The sequence below is a fragment of the Pteropus alecto genome, unplaced genomic scaffold, assembly GCF_000325575.1.
Source record: "Pteropus alecto unplaced genomic scaffold, ASM32557v1 scaffold51, whole genome shotgun sequence".
NCBI lineage: Eukaryota > Metazoa > Chordata > Mammalia > Chiroptera > Pteropodidae > Pteropus > Pteropus alecto.
The window spans coordinates 1100514-1117234 of NW_006431922.1; the positions used below are offsets into that span (position 1 = coordinate 1100514).

The window sequence follows — 16721 nt, forward strand, 5'->3', positions numbered from 1 at the left end:
GAAATGTCAACTATAATTGAAAAATAAGAAATTATTCAAAAGAAAAAAAATACTGGCACATTTATTCTTATCAAAGAGAAGAATGATAAGATCTGAGGAATATTTATTTCTGGCTGGCTTTTTTTCCACCCAGCACTACCCCAGAGGGAGCAAGGGAAGAAGGAGCTGAGGTGAGGAGCTCTCTCAAAGTCACACAGGATGCCCCATCCCTGAATGGAAGCATCGAAAAGACTAGGTCAAAGAGAAGAGAACCACCCTTATGGGGAAAACAGATGGCTATTCTGCCATGGTGCTTCCTTGATGTCTTAAGCAGTTTGACAGTACCCGTAGGAGGTAGGCAAAGAACTTTCTTTCCTCCAGATCTAGCAGACCATCACAAGGCCTTCACTGGTCTAAAGAGGAGGGTAGGAATCACTATTTCTAACAAAAGATGGCTTAATTATTTTTGACCAAGTTTTTTTCATGTAGCATACATTTCTACATGTATTATAAAGTGTACAGATGAGTATTTTATCAAGATAATAAAGTCACACATTCTGAACTTTGAAATTCATTATGAGGTAAGTACCATCTCACGGGGTTTAGACATTGAGAACTAGTATTAATAAGTAAATACTAGTTCCTTTATAGGGTGACTCTGAGGCAAGATTCTTCTGACAAAAATGTGCAGCTGTGCTCAAGTATGGCAGGTTAACTTTCTAATTTCAGTAATTAAATCATAAATGGCAACTGGATACATAATTCTAGTTTATTCATGGACACCACACCACTAAAAAAATCCTACTCATGAGTTAGCTTTCTATAATTAAAACAAAAAATATGTAGTTAGCTTTTATTAAGTTAAGCGCTTTATACGATTTATTTTATTTAAATATCACAATGAATCTATAAAGTAGATCCTGTTGTCATCCTACAGAGCAGGAAAGTAAGCTCAGAGAGATGAGGAAGGCAGTCATCTGACTGTCAAGTCCAAGCATAGAACCCTCTATATGAGGAAGATGTGTTTGCCTTTGGTTTAAATATTGTTTAAGAGCACAAATTTATCATCATGATTTCTCGTTGTTTCTTAATCAAGAAGTACACGTCCTAATGTTTTAAAATAATTAAAATATGGAAAGAAATTATTGATTCAGATTATCATGGATGAGAGAATTCAATATGTCAGTTTTACAGAGTATTTTAAGAGAAATTAAGTTTTCTTTGTGCCACACACATAACAATCAAGTATGGCTTGATCTATAACATATGCATAAGTGAAAAATCAACTTTAATATAATTAACACCTCAACCACTGGGTGACTAATTGCTTTTATTAATATTTTTTTGTACCTAAGTAAACATTTCTGTCTGTTCTCACAAGTGACAAATAGGTAGATAGATATTCCTCTAACAAACTTTAGTACCTCTTTCATTGTTTAATCAATAAATAGGCTACAGAAAAACTAGCACCATTCTAAATTTGACACCAGGGATTTCTGAATAATGCAAATTAATGCCAATGAATAAATCTATATATTCCTACCCATGTAAACTACCACCCATTAAAGCGCTTATTTGTGAGCCTTTGGAGAAAGTAGCATGATGATGCCCAGCTTTCCTTCTGAAGGTCATCTCTCTTTCCATGGAAGAAAAGTATGTGCATACTCTCCAGAGAGTTCCTTTGACAATGGAACAGGAAGTTGAGTTACTCCAAGATATATTTTGCCTTCTATAAAAGAAGGGAAGAGGTATGGGAAATGCATCCTTCACCCTGAACAAAGATGACTTTTCCCAGGGGTCATCTTAGCAAGTTTCAAAGGACGCCACACCCACACCTCATCAGAAGACTTGCATATGAAACATCAGAGGGACTTTTAAATGCCTCTGATTAAAAAAAAGTAAAACCCAATTGTTTCATCATTCTCTTATATTGTTGGACCCCACTTTCTTAACATAGAATTAGTTGTTCTCTTGTACAAAAGAAGATATAATTATTGCAGCATTATTGGTTTTTCTTTTCCTAGAGAATGAAACAGCAACTTCTCAATTTGGCCTGAATCACTTAGTTGAACTTTCTCGTGAAAAGGAGAGCTAACATTCATTGAACATCTATCAAGTGCCAAACAATGTACTGAGTTCTTTACACGATTATCTAATTTACTCTCACAATTACTTGGTTAGGCAAGTATCTCCATTTTATAGATGAGAAAATTAAGGTTCAGAGAGTTCAAGCAATCTGCTCAGTGCCTGCCAGCTGGTAAATGATGAACCCGGCCTAACCCACTGCCCAACCCCAAAGACTCATAAACTATATACCCTGTAATCTATGATAAACCTTCACTCAGTGAAAGACTCATTATGTTTCCTGATGGGAGCTGAATGTCATCCATTTTCCTTGTCACCTAAACATGTACTTTCTTCTTCTTTCAAACTATTACTCGCTTGCTAAGTTTTTTTAAAAAAAATAAAGGCAAGAAAATATCAGAGGTTGCATTGTCCTTCCAATCTCCTGCTCTACATCTTCCATCACAGAGGGAATCTGTCCCCAGAAAGTCATAATAAAGAAAAAAACAAAACAGAGGCAGGAACTAGAACTTTGAAGACACTGATATTCTGTACATAATTTGACAACTCAAAATAATAACTCATTAGCAAATGGTACATCCAAGAGTGAGGCTGAAAGAAGAATCAGAAGCCAACAAACACACACATCAAGCCTTGAATTGCCAATTGTGAAGGCAGGTCTGTCTGTTTTCAATCCTCATTCTAGTACTTTTAAGAAAGGCTTCTTTTCTCTCATGCATTTTCCCTCCCCTGCTGTGTCCCAGAAAGTCTTAAAAATACTAAATTGAATCTTATTCTCTGCAAAGTAGTTAGAATGCTCAGTTTTCGAAGACTATATCTGAGAGGACACTTTGTGAAAATGAGATTCCAACCTTGATTTCTAGGATACAAGAGCTAGAGCATCTTAAGGCTAGGCACTTTAAATTTTAATCACAAAGAATGGGTATAATACTCATTTAAACATACCAAAACTCAATCTTTCCTTTCTTTCACTATCAAGTTTAATTCGACCAAAACCACTTCATCAAATAAATTTATGAAAGATAGATGAATGCAAAGAAACCACCTAAGAAATTTTGCTCCATAAGCAAAATTTGTCATACCAGGAATAAACTTCCCATCTTAGCAATGCTACATAGCACTCCTCAAGGAGTAAATTTGACCACTGACTTCTCAAGTATCTTACCTCCACCACCTATTTTGTCATTCTTGAAGAAATACATTATGACATATTTAGGACATGTCAGCGCTTACCTCTCTGTAAGTGAATAGCAAAATAGTTGTTAAAAGTTATTTTCTTCCATTCAGCTCTTGAGACTCTTGCTGGAACTTGAGTATCTCCCCAGAAGCCTCTCCCTTCACTTTCAGTCAAACATTAATCATCGACTAGTTTTATTGATTTTCTGGAACCATCAGATGTCAAAATATATTATTACATTTAATCCAGGAAAGAAATGGGTTTGTACCAAAAGAAATTAATTCATATCTAATACATCTCAAAATGAAGTTTCTGAATTTTAGAGTGTAGATAAGTAAATGAGAAGACAAGGAAAATTAAAGAGGAAAAACTTTCTGTGTATTCAACTATCTCTAGAGTGTGAGATCCATCGAAGACAGAATTTCATCCGCATTCTGCATCACCCTCAACACTTAGCATAGTGTTGTTACAGAAAACTCAATTGACAAATATTTGAGTAGATTAGATTTCAAACATAGAGTGCAGGGTGCCATGTTTGAGCAATGACGCAGTTCACTTATAACCAGCTACAAGAAACATAGGAAATGACTCAGAAGGCACAACCAAACACACAATCTGGCTGCACCTGTTTCTGAGATCGTACTGTTCCCTTCAACGTCTTCATGAAGCAGCCAACAGTAGCCTTCACTCAAAACACAAACCAAGTTCTTTGGGGAGGATAGACTGTTCTATGATGTGACCATTGTCTGTCCTGTAAGCTGGATCCAGGCTAGAATAGAGGTTGCTTTCAGCAAACCCCCCTTAGAGACTGTCTGATCATAATTGATGTTCATTCTGACATAAATCAGCTCCCCTCCCTTACCTCCTTTTATGTGCTGGTTCCTGAAACAGGTTATTGTCCTGACCTGGTCAAGCATGTAATTTCCCATTCCTGGTAGTATTCACTTACTATTACCTGTGACTGTCCCCTGTTCCCCACCTTTTTATCCTATATAATTCATTGGCACCTGTACAGGTGCCAAGCTGTACAGGGATCCATTTCATCTTGCAGCCACCTAAGATGTGACTTATATGTAAGTTTCCCTTTATAAACTCTATTAATTACCAGCCTCTTTCTTTAGTCATTCCCAGCCCTCAACTTCTAGAAGGAGACTCAGTCTTGGGGCTTTTTCCTGGCTCTGTGTATGAACATGCTTTTTCTCACAATTCTGTGAATGAATTTACCTAAGAGCAAGTTACTTTTTCCACTCAAAGTGAGATTTCTGATTAAAAAATAAAAGCCAATAGCTCCAGATTTCTTAAGTCAAGGCCTCTTTTAGACTGATTTCTGATTCCCACCCCTCAGTCACTCTGAGAATCCACACTAAAGATGAGAAAAAATGTTATTTTTGTGTCAAATGTGTTAGACTTTACCGTGTTTCTTCTGATATTCATTTCTGGGCTTCTCCTGAGCTGTGCTGTGTTTTCCATTTGCCTCAAGTGTGCACCTAGTGCAAAGCTCGAGAGCACTGTCCAAATGGGCTTCCTCCTTCTCAGCTTCCCTGAGATGACTTCATAATTGCTCTATGGCTCATTTATCTTGGGGACCCTGAGAGTGAAACCACCTAGTTGCATATCAAGTGGTTAGCACACTCAGTGGACCAGGAGGTCCAGGAAAGACCCTTCTTCCTTTGTCTTACTGCCAACGTAATTATGTTTGGGGAAATGAGGTCAGTGAGGCTAAGTAATTTTCAAATTCTTAATACCTCTGCCTTCTCATTAGCTGAATAAAACGAACTTGTTCTATAAAATTAAACACACAAAATCACTTGTGTGTTTTACTTCCTGGAATCATTGAAAAGCATCTCATGGTATTGCTCTGAAAAGAGTTTGTTTCTTCTTTGGAAACTTTTTAATAATGCGTGTAAAAGGTGCTTTTAAATCTATAAATTTTTAAATGCATATATATATATATGTGTGTGTGTGTGTGTATATATATATATGTATATATATATATATAATTTTTACTCATTGTTTTTCAGCAATATTATAGAATTATGTTCTAGACATATTGGAATATTTGTTAAAAAATATTTTCTCTTTTAACCTTTATAACATGTCCATGAAGTAGAGAATATATCATAGACAGATAACAGAGGCACAGAGATGTTTTAACTGTTCCCAAGTGACATAGCCTATGATTACAGAATCAGGATTCCAACCCCAGTCTATCTGATGCAAAGCTCAACCCACTATTCACAGCTGTAGAATCTACCAGATTATTTTCCTTCCAGCTCTACATGAGTAATAAAAAAATCCATAGGAAGAAATCCCTCTGAGTGAGCCCATTCCTGTCGGGAGATGGGCAAGTTCCTAAATTGGGCTTCCCTGTACATTTTATGCTACTTCCAGCCTCTAGCTTCCAAGTCAGAGAATCAGGTTGATTAAATTCTAAAAGGGCCAAAACCATGCATCAAAGAAATTAACAGGTGATTATATCTCTAAATTATAAAGGTTAGCATGGTTCTGAGAGCTGCGTGTTTCATTGTTCACACAGTCTCTCATATTAAAACCAAAGATTAAGAATATGCATGTTCTGCCCTGTGTTTCAGGGTGAACAATACTGCATTTTCGGAATCCATTTTCATGGTAGTTCAATAGTTTAATACTAACTCAGTAATAATAGGAATAAGAAAAATTTAATTGATAAAAATTACCGGTTCTCCTCATACACTGCAGGTGGGACTGCAAATTTGTACAGCCACAGAATGGAAAACAGAGACTCATAGACATGGACAATAGGCTAGTGGTTACCAGAGGGTAGGGGGTGGGGGTAAAAGGGGTCAAATATGTGGTGACAGAAAGAAATCTAACTTACCGGATTTCATTAACCAATATCACCATAAAAAATAATTATTAATTAAAATTAAATAAAATAAAAATTAAGATTATAAATCATACACATACACACACACACACACACACACACACACACACACACACACACACACACACAAAGAAAACTTTCAAAAATCCTGGACCAGATGGCTTCGTAGATGAATTTACCAAACATTCAAAGAAGAATTAACACCTATTCTTCTCAAGCTATTCCAAAAAATTCAACAGGAAGGACGACTTCCTAACTCTTTAAATGAAGTCACCATTACCCTGATTCCAAAACCAAAGACAATATCAAAAAAGAAAACTATAGAACAATATCCCTGATGAACAGTGATGCAAAAATCCTCAACAAAATGTCAGCAAACCTGATTCAGCAATACATTAAAAAGATCATACAACATGACCAAGTGGGATTTTTATTCCTGGGATACAAGGTTGATTTAATAACCACAAGTCAGTTAATGTAATATACCACATAAAAAAATTGAAGGATAAAAATCATATGATCATATCAATAGATACAGAAAAAGCATTCAACAAAATCCAGCATCATTAATAGTTAAAATTCTCAGCAAAGTGGGAATAGGGGGAACATACCTCAATATAATAAAGGCCAGATACGATAAGCCTAAAGCTAACATTATATTCAATGAGGAAAAGCTAAAAGCATTTTCTGTAGGGTCAGGAATGAGACAAGGATGTCCACTTTCCCCACTTCTATTCAACAAAGTAGAGAAAGTCCTAGCTACAGTAATCAGAGAAAAAGAGAAATAAAAGGCATCCAAATTGGAAAGAAGTAAAACTGTCATATTTGCAGATGACATGATATTCTATAGACAGAACCCTAATGATCCCACCAAAAAACTGTTAGAACTGATAAATGAATTCAGTAAAGGAGCAGAATTCAAAATTAGTATTCAGAAGCTAGTTGCATTTTTATACCCCAATAATGAACCATCAGAAAGAGAAATTAAGAAAACAATCTCATTTATAATTGCATCAAAAACAATAAAATACCTAGGAATCAAATTAACCAAGGAGGTAAAAGACCTGTTCTCAGAAAATTATGTCATTGAAAAAGGAAATTGAAGAAGATATAAATAAATGAAAACATATACAGTGCTCACGAGTAGAAAGTATCAACATTATTAAAATGGCTATACTACCCAAAGCAATCTATAGAGTCAATACAATCCCTAACAAAATACCAATGACATTTTTACAAAATGGGAACAAGTAATCTTAAAATTTATATGGAATATAAAAGACTCCAAACAGACATGGCAATCTTGAGAAAGAAGAACAAAGTTGGAGGTATCACACTACCTGATAGTAAACAAAGCTATAGTAATCAAAACAGCATGATACTGGCATAAAAACTACATCAATCAATGGAACAAAATAGAGAGCCCAGAAATAAATCCACATCTATATGGTCATTTAATCTATGACAAAAGAGGCAAGAATGTACAATGGGTAAAGACAGTCTCTTCAATAAATGGTGTTGGGAAAACTGGATAGTTACATGCAAAAAATGAAACTGGTCCACCTTCTTACACCAGATACAAGAATAAACTCAAAATGGATTGCAGATTTGAATAAATATAAGACCTAAAACCATAAAATTCCTATGTTTCCTTGAAGAAAACATAGGCAGCAAACTCTCTGGCATTGCTCTTAGCTATATATACTTTTTTTTTTCCCTGATATATCTCCTCAGGTAAGGGAAACAAAAGAAAAATGTAAACAAATGGGACTATATCAAATAAAGAGTTTTTGCACAACAAAAGAAACCATCAACAAATGAAAAAACCTACTGAATGGAAGATATTTGCCTGCCATACATCTGAGAAGGGGTTATTATCCAAAATTTATCAAGAATTCATACAAGTCAACACCAAAAAACAAACAATCCAATTTAAAAAAATGGGCAGAAGACCTGAATAAACATTTCTCCAAAGAAGACATACAGATGGCCAAAAGACATATGAAAAGATGCTCGAGGTCACTAATGATTAGAGAAATGCAAATTAAAACCACAGTAAGATATCACCTCACACCTGTCAGAATGGCTATCATCAATATATCAAAAACAACAAGTCTTGACAAAGATGTGGAGAAAAGGGAACCCTTGTACAGTGTTGGTGGGATTGCAAATTGGTACAGCCACTATGAAAAACAGTTTGGAAGTTTCTCCAAAATTTAAAAAAAGAACTACCTTTTGACTCAGCAATTGCACTTCTGGGTATTTATCCAAAGAAAATAAAAACACTAATTCATAAAGATCCATGCGCCCCTATGTTCACCTCAGCCTTATTCACAATGGCCAAGATACAGAAGTAATCTATGTGCCCATCAATACATGACTGTAAAAGAAGTTATAGTACTTATATACAATGGAATATTACTCAGCCATTAAAAAATAAAATCTTACCATTTGCTGTGGCATGAAGACCTAGAGGGTATTATGCTAAGTGAAATAAGTCAGATAGAGCAAGATAAATATCATTTGATTATGGAAAGATAAATACCATATTATGTTCCTGCAAAATCTAAGAAAGAAAAGAAACAAACTAATTGAAAACAGATTCACAGAGAACAAACTGGAGATTGCCAGAGGAGCAGGGGGTTTGGAAGCTAGGTGAAAAAGGTGAAGTGATGAAGTACAAATTGGTAGTGAGAAAACAGTCACAGGGATTTAGAGTATAGCATAGGGTATATAGTAAATATTATTCTAATGTTTGTGTGTAGAGTCAAATGGGTGTTAGAGTAACCAGGGGAATTACTTCATAAATTATATAAAATTCTAACCATTATACTGTATACCTGAAACTAATATATAATACTTTTTAAAATAAACTAAAAAATATTTTCATTTATTATTTTCAAATAATTTAAGAAACATATGTTTCAGATCTCCTAGCTAAAGAAGTAGAAAATGAATATAAATAAGCCCTGGCCACATGTTCCTTAAATGCTAATTCATGTAAGTATCCAATGAAAATATGCAGCGATAACAACAAAAACAGGAATAGTGAGGTACAAGATTTTTTTTAGCACAATTTCATACCTTTTATAAAATCAGTACCTTTGTTACCTGGTGAGAGTACAGAGTAATATAATGCTAGCAGCTTTCACTAAGTGTTTCATATTAATTCATTTCTTAATTTTGAGAATTCCATTTAAATTTCTACTAAACTCACATCCAAGAAAAGAATGACATTTGTACAAATGTATAATTTGTGAAATTGTACTAGAGTGGAAAGTATTCCTTATAAAAAGATAGAGGTCATACACCAACAAAGAGTCCCCATGTTCTTCACTCAACACTTTTAACTGTAAGTATCATTATAAAGAATAAAGGAAGAATAAAGCAAGATGGGGAATAAACCAAACTGATAAAATCTACAAAGTTACTCACATTCTATGTGATTAAAGAGAGTAATTATTTTGTGAAGTGAAGGTTGAAGTTTAAAGAATTTAATGAAAAAAGTCAGAAACTCTCTGGAGACAAATTGTTTGCTACTAGTAATGGTTAGTTTTATAGATTTAAGCAATATTTTGGTCTTCATGATGTTAAAGTAAATCATTTAACTGTGAGTGCTGATAGAGACAATAAAAACTTTTAAATAAAAGTTTGGTTTCAATTATTAAAAAAGAAAAATATACAAGTCTGACATAATCATAATTTGCATATTCTCATATTAAGGAAGCTAATCTCTACATAGTAAAGCTTGCTTTAATTTGACAAGCAAGCTGTTTAAGTTATCTCTACATAAATCAATAATCACATTCATTCACAATAAATCAACATATTTATTATAATAATCCTCTGTGGAAAATTGTTCATGTGTGAGGATATATACAAAACACATATGTATGAAGACTACATGTGTGTACAAGCACAGACATTCATTCTAGCGCTATCATGTGCCCAAAGAGATAGCTTGGTTTATTAAGTTAGAACATAAAATACAATTAATTTTCAATTAAATAATAAAAGAATGTTTCTCAAATACATATAGAGAAAAACAGCATCATTTGTAATTGAAAATAAAAGCAAAGAATAGAAAATAAAAAATATATATATGTATGTGTGTGTATATATATATATATATATCATAGTATATAACAGCTATAAGAACAAAGAAAGTTAATTTCCAGGTGAAAAAGATGCCCTGGGTAGAATGAAAATAACTAAAATATCAAAATGGAAAATTAAAAAGTGGTTTATTTAATAACATAGTCTCTTACTGAAAATCTACTAGAACACATAGAATACATTGATGATATGAAAATTATGAGTAAATTATTTCTCAAGTGTGATATATCTAGGAAATAGATCATTGAAACAAAAAGTAATATCATCACAGCATACAAACAGAAAATTCACATATAGAAGCAAAAGAAAATCACAGTTTACACTGCCTTCGTTTTTAAAATCAACATCGTTTTTGCACATTCTAAAGATTTTACCCCCTAAATATAGAAAGAAAAACAAGCCAGGGCTTTAATATAATATTTTTTCCCAACCTGGAACAGCTGCAAAAAACAAATCTTGCTGGAGATAAGTTTGGTTATAAATACCACCATTCCCTTTAAATAAAGGAGTCCAGTTTTCATACCATCTGCCTCTTTCTAAAAGGAAAAAAATATGAAAAACATAAACCAGAATATTCTCTTTCAAATAAGGCATTTAAAAATGAATGTGGTAAGAAGGCTACGAACAACTCTAAGCCCCTACCTTTGAATTTGTCCTGTTTAGCTTTGATAAGACGCTCATACATATTTTTGAGTACATAATTCTCCAGAACAGTTACATTAACTTAAAATATCTATGTGTTATGTTTAATTATTATACTTAATTAAATACATATTATTGTTAATTAAAAATACTTTGAATTTTAAAATATTACTATAAACTATCTTCTATAAGAATATGAAATTGATAAAGGGTAGGTTAACTCTTCCCTACTTTAACTTGTTTCCTTTATGGTTCTGTCACTTTTTAGTTGACCAAGCTAAGCTCTTAACCATTTTTTAAATGGGTACAGTAATAATTTAAAGGTTAAATTAAATAGCTAATTCAGATGAACTACTTAACGTGGTGTTTCCCACATAGTAAGTAGTCAATAAATGTTATTAGTATCATTACATCATGCTGGTTTTAATAAATAAGTTACTCACTGTTGAAGCAACACACAATCTAAATAATTTTTTTAGACAAAAATAACAACCTAAACCTGATGACCTCAACTCATTAAAGTAGTTAATGAATTCCCTTATATTTAAGGTTCTTAGAGTATAAGAATGGTCTCATAATATACTAAGCTTATACTAATTTAATTACCTATAAATTGTACAGTTTCTGTCATTTGGTCTCCGAACCAAATTCTATCATCAGCTAAGTAGCTTCAATAAAAGTATATTTGGATAATTTTTAAGAGGCCAAATTACATATGCTGTCATTTTGTCAACAAGCATTGGAATATATATATATAAATTAGTACTCAAAAATATTTACTTTCTGAAATGAAAAGCTTCTGAATAACAACAAAATAAGTTTAAACACTAGTTCCTATTTTTCAAATTGACAACTGAGTTTCTAATCTATATCAGACGTCCCAAGTTATCTTCCAGTCTAAGTAAAGAATCTTGTTAAATCAACCTTTCCATTTTTTTTTTGTTATTCTCTCTTCCAGAGTTATATGCTTTTAATATTATTTCTATTGAGTCTATTATATCATAATTTTTCATATATCCACCACATGCGTTGAGCAGGTCAGTACAGTTCTTTCTACTAAAGCAGTACTCTGACATTAGATAAAACTGGTACTGTCAGCAAGGTCTCAAAAGTTTAATTTGCAATAAGAAATTTAGCATACCAAATGTTTAAAATAACCTTGGGCCTAACACTCAATGGTAAAAAAGAAACACAATTTTAGAATATACTTTAAATTATAGTACTTTCCCAACAATGCCTTCAAAAATCCTTTTTAAGAAAAATATCATTAAGTATTCCAATCACTTTTCTATTTTTTTTTGAAAATTAAACTTGACAGTAACATTATACTACTTTATTTAAAATTCTATCATAAAAAAATATTTTATAAAAGCACTGGACAACTATTTCACTAGTTTTAAGAATTTTCCCTCTGTTATGAAATCATCACATTAGCCAAACTTTTGGGGCAGGGGCTAGATTATATCTAATGAATCCCTTTAATGGAAACAGCATAATCAAAATTCTTTTAAAGCATATATCTTAAAATTATTGCTGAACTCTAGAAAAGGTAAAGAAAAAAGCAAATGAGTTTCCCAATTCAATTTTTGAAGTAAAATTTGTAATCTGATTTTTACAAGGGCATAATACTGTCCAGAAACTTCTCTGCCCCAAGTCTGCAGAATCTCCCATTTGACTCAGTCATCATTCCAGCTTATAGAGCTCTCTTGGAATCTTCCACACATCATCATTGTAGTCTGAGTACATGAGCTTGTCTCCCATCACAACGAGAATAGAGATCATTATATACAAATCATTCATCTAAAAGCTTCTTCTAATTCACTCTCTTACACACACCAACACAAACATTTAGATACATATCAAACACACACAAATACACACACACACACACATATGCTCAGACACAAACATTGTCCATACCAGTACCTCCACTTTGATCTCAATGTAAGAAGTGTCCTGTTTCCTGCCAAGACTTCCTCTTTACCCAGGAACCCACCCCATACATAAAAAAATTTATCTTTTGTTTCCCTTCTTTTCTATCTCTTCTGTCATTGCCCTCTTTTGGAGGAGGGGATGGGGGTCTCATTGGCCTTACTGCATTAGCATTATTATAGGTCTTTCTGTCTCCAATCTTCTTCCGCTCAAAACCATCCCCCACCTTGCCTGCAGAATAATCTCTCACAAATAAAATTTAATCAAGAAATTCTCCTGAAGTATATTGTATCATTCAATGTTTCCCAATGTACTTTAGGATGGAGTTTTATTTCCATAGTCTGATTTAATCTAACTCATGTCTTCCCTCCAATTTCTTCACTTGTCTTTATCCCTCACACATGCCATGTTTCAATTACTTTGAATTACATGCAGTTCCCTAAAATTAAACTATATAACAGCTTACTGCCTTTGCCCATGCTCTTTCTTTCTCTGAAAATGCTTTCAAATAGTTCTTTACCTGGATATCTTAAACTCCTTTAAAACAATAGAAAGGTATGTCAGTCATTAATTCTACTCACATATCTTCCAATTTTCCTTCTCCTTGGGTAGAAGGCAGTATTGCACTTCACAGTGCCCTATTTGAAATCAAGCAATTCGCTTTGACCAATGAAACTCTAAATGCAAGTGCTTAATTAGCTCCCATTGCTGCAGTGATCATGGATCCAGATGAAGTCTTTGATGTCTTGAGTCACAGAGCTTTTCTACAAACTCATTTTGAATATGTAGTCTGTGTAAGAAATAAACATTTGTGTTAAGACACTGAGAATTGGTCTTGTTTGTTCCTACAGCATAGCCTAGGCTATTCTAACTAATACAAAGTGTGACCTTTTTCAGGAAGACTTTCATGAGCCCAACACAGTCTGATTCAAATGTTTCTTCTCAAAGTGATGATAGTATTTATTCATACTCTTATCATAACACAACAGTGTAGTAAGATGGCTGCTGTAATTATCCATCTCCCTTTAAATTGTACTTCTGAGGGAAGGAACTGGGTATTTCATCACTGTATCCTTGTCACTTATAACAGTGCCTAGACATGGTAAATGCTAAATTAATTGTTCATTCATTCATCCATTCACTCATTCACTCATCAAGGGCCAGATGTAGAGTAAAACCAGAGCAAACAAAAAATACTGTCCTCACAGGAGGTAACATTCTTGTGAAGAATTATGACAATAAGCAAGAAGAATGTGTATAACATATATAGTTTATCAGATAGTGGTAAATGGCTAAGTAGAAAATACAGAGCCAGGATATTTAGATGATGAGCATGTAAGACCTCTTTTAGAAGGTTACCTTTTAATGAAATCTCAAAGTACATCAACTGTCCATGCAGATATCTGGGAATATCAACTCAGCAGAGAGAATACTGCAAAAACCCTGAAATGGGAACATGCCTGCCATGTTCAAAAAACAACAGAGGAACCAGTATAGCTGAGCACGTGAGTGCTTAGAGATGAGATTGGAGAGGTACCAAGGAGAGGCCAAATCTCTTAGACACATGTAGGCCAGTTTAAGAGCTTTTATCTTTTATCCTGAGTGAAATGGGGAGACACTGATAAATTCTGAGTGAGGGGTAGAAGATGACAGTAGAAGATAAGGTCAGAGATATAATGGAGGCCCATAGTCTTTCATGTTATGATATATTTCCTCTCCTCACAATACATGTGAAACAAAAATGTACCAATTAATCAAGAAAGATCCACATAAAATATCAATTATTCAACATTATGTCTAATGTTAAATAATGTTGAATAACTGATATTTTATGAGTATCTTAATCTGTTTATTACTTACTATGCTGGGATATTGATTACAACCAATATATAATCACCAAAATATAGTAATGTACCAAAGTACATGGTGTATCAAACATCAAGAGAGATCAAGTAATTAATGTAGCAACAAATCCTAGTAGATGATTAATAATACTAAACAATCTAAACAATCTGACAAATAAGTCAGATAAAGACTTATAGCTCTGTGGATATTGCTTAAGTTACTTGGATTTGCCCAAATACCACAAAATAATAAAAGAAAAATCATCTCCCCATTGCTATACTGCCTTCCTTAAAAAGAGCATTCTGAACCCAATTTCATTGCCAAAAACAAACCAAAACAAGAAAACAAAGTGAAAGAAAATAAACCAGTCAAAAAACCTTTGCCAAATGTTAAATAAAATAAACACACCTTGTGTTGTGTCCTTGATGCTGCCAAGTTTGAACTGTGGAAAACTGCCAAGGGGTAAGACGCTTCCAAAGGCAAGATCTTTACTGAGGAAACTGTGCTTGCATTCCTGGCAAATTCAATTCCAGATACCAAAACAGTATTCTTGGTTTCTTTTTCTTACTGGAATTCAAAATTTAATATGAAATATTAAGTGAATGATCTGCAGTTCCCTAATTGTTCACAAAATAAAATCTCTGGTAGCATTTTCCAAAAGATTTCTTGGTTTGCTAATTCTGTTTTATGTTCAATTAAGTTTCTATGGCCAAATAAACATGAAAAATGTTGCATACTATGCCACTCTTTTCACAAGACACACTTTCATCAAAAGGCTCTGAGAAGTTCTGTAATAGAAAATCTCAAGTTTATTTAAGTGAAGATGCCTTTTCCACTATAATAAATAGTAACATTATTTTTGCATATTACACTTTCAGAATTGTTCCCTGTATAGCAAATATCAGAAAAATAGAGATGTTTCTACTGTATGTTAGAGTCCAATATGAATGTAAAGAGACTGATATGAATTTATTTCCTGTTATTACAACTTAAAGAGTTGACCTATAAAAATAATTACATTTATTCAACCATATACTTTTCAGAATATATTAATTTCTAAACAAAATGCTCATTTAAAAGCAACAAGGAAAACAATCAAATAATGTATGATTTATTAATTTTTGTTTGGTAAATATTTACTAAATAACTATTATGTGCCAGCCACTGAACTTATTTCTAGTTTTATGCTACAATTGTTCTCACTTAGATAACAGTATCAAATTTAAATAGTTCCAAACACTGTCCAATAATAATAATAATAATACCAACTCAAAATTTAACTCCAAATATTTGAAAACAAAAGTTTCACTAATTCAAATCATATCATTAAAAATCAGCTTACAATTTGTAGGCTATTTGTAAATAGTGATAATAATCCAGGTCAAGTATCATAATATGAAAATATAGTCTTCTTTTCAAAATGGTGCTGCAAAAGAATAAAATCGAACTCCTTCTTCACACTATATACAAAAATTAACTAAAAAAATCAACTCAAAGAATCATAGACCTAAATGCAAAGGTTGAGACTATAAAATGCTTAGAAGAAAATATAGGAGTAAAACTTCATAACCTTAGGTTAGGCAATAGTTTCTTACATACAACACCAAAGCATAAGTAATAAAATTTAAAAATAGATAAATTGAATTTCATCAGTGAAGAAGAAAATAAACATATATAACAAAGTGAAAAGACAAACCACAGAATGGGAGAAAGTATTTGCAAATCATATATCTGATAAGGATCTTATACCCAGAATATATGAAGAACACTTAAAACTCAATAGTAAAATACAAATAACACAATGAAAAATATGGGGAAAGAATCTGAACAGAAATACGAATTGCCAATAAGTACATAAAAAGATATTCAACATCATCAGTCATTAGGCAAATTCAAATCAAAACCGCCATGAGTGGTTGGCAAGGATGTGGAGAAACTAGAACTTTCATACATAGCTGGTGGGAAAGTAAAATGGTGCAACCATTTTGGAAAACAGTTCGGCAAGTCCTTAAAAAATACAAACATAGAATGACAATATGACCCAGCAATCCCACTCCTAGGTATACACCCAAGGTAAAC

The 16721-nt window shown here is 33.1% G+C and overlaps 1 protein-coding gene across 6 annotated transcripts in view; it reads right to left on the reverse strand.

Annotated features, from left to right (window-relative positions):
• The window catches only part of TRIQK (triple QxxK/R motif containing), a 102807-nt gene that overhangs the window by 60007 nt on the left and 26079 nt on the right, over positions 1-16721 (reverse strand). For 3 of the 6 annotated variants that reach the window (XM_006906806.3, XM_015585470.2, XM_015585469.2), the window contains one exon: positions 15051-15209. The exons of 2 other annotated variants lie outside the window; for them this stretch is intronic. The gene's annotated coding sequence lies outside the window, so the exon portion shown is untranslated. Of the gene's footprint in view, positions 1-13378; positions 13492-15050; positions 15210-16721 lie in introns of those variants that run through there. One more of the 6 variants, XM_025043355.1, reaches the window with a different exon arrangement.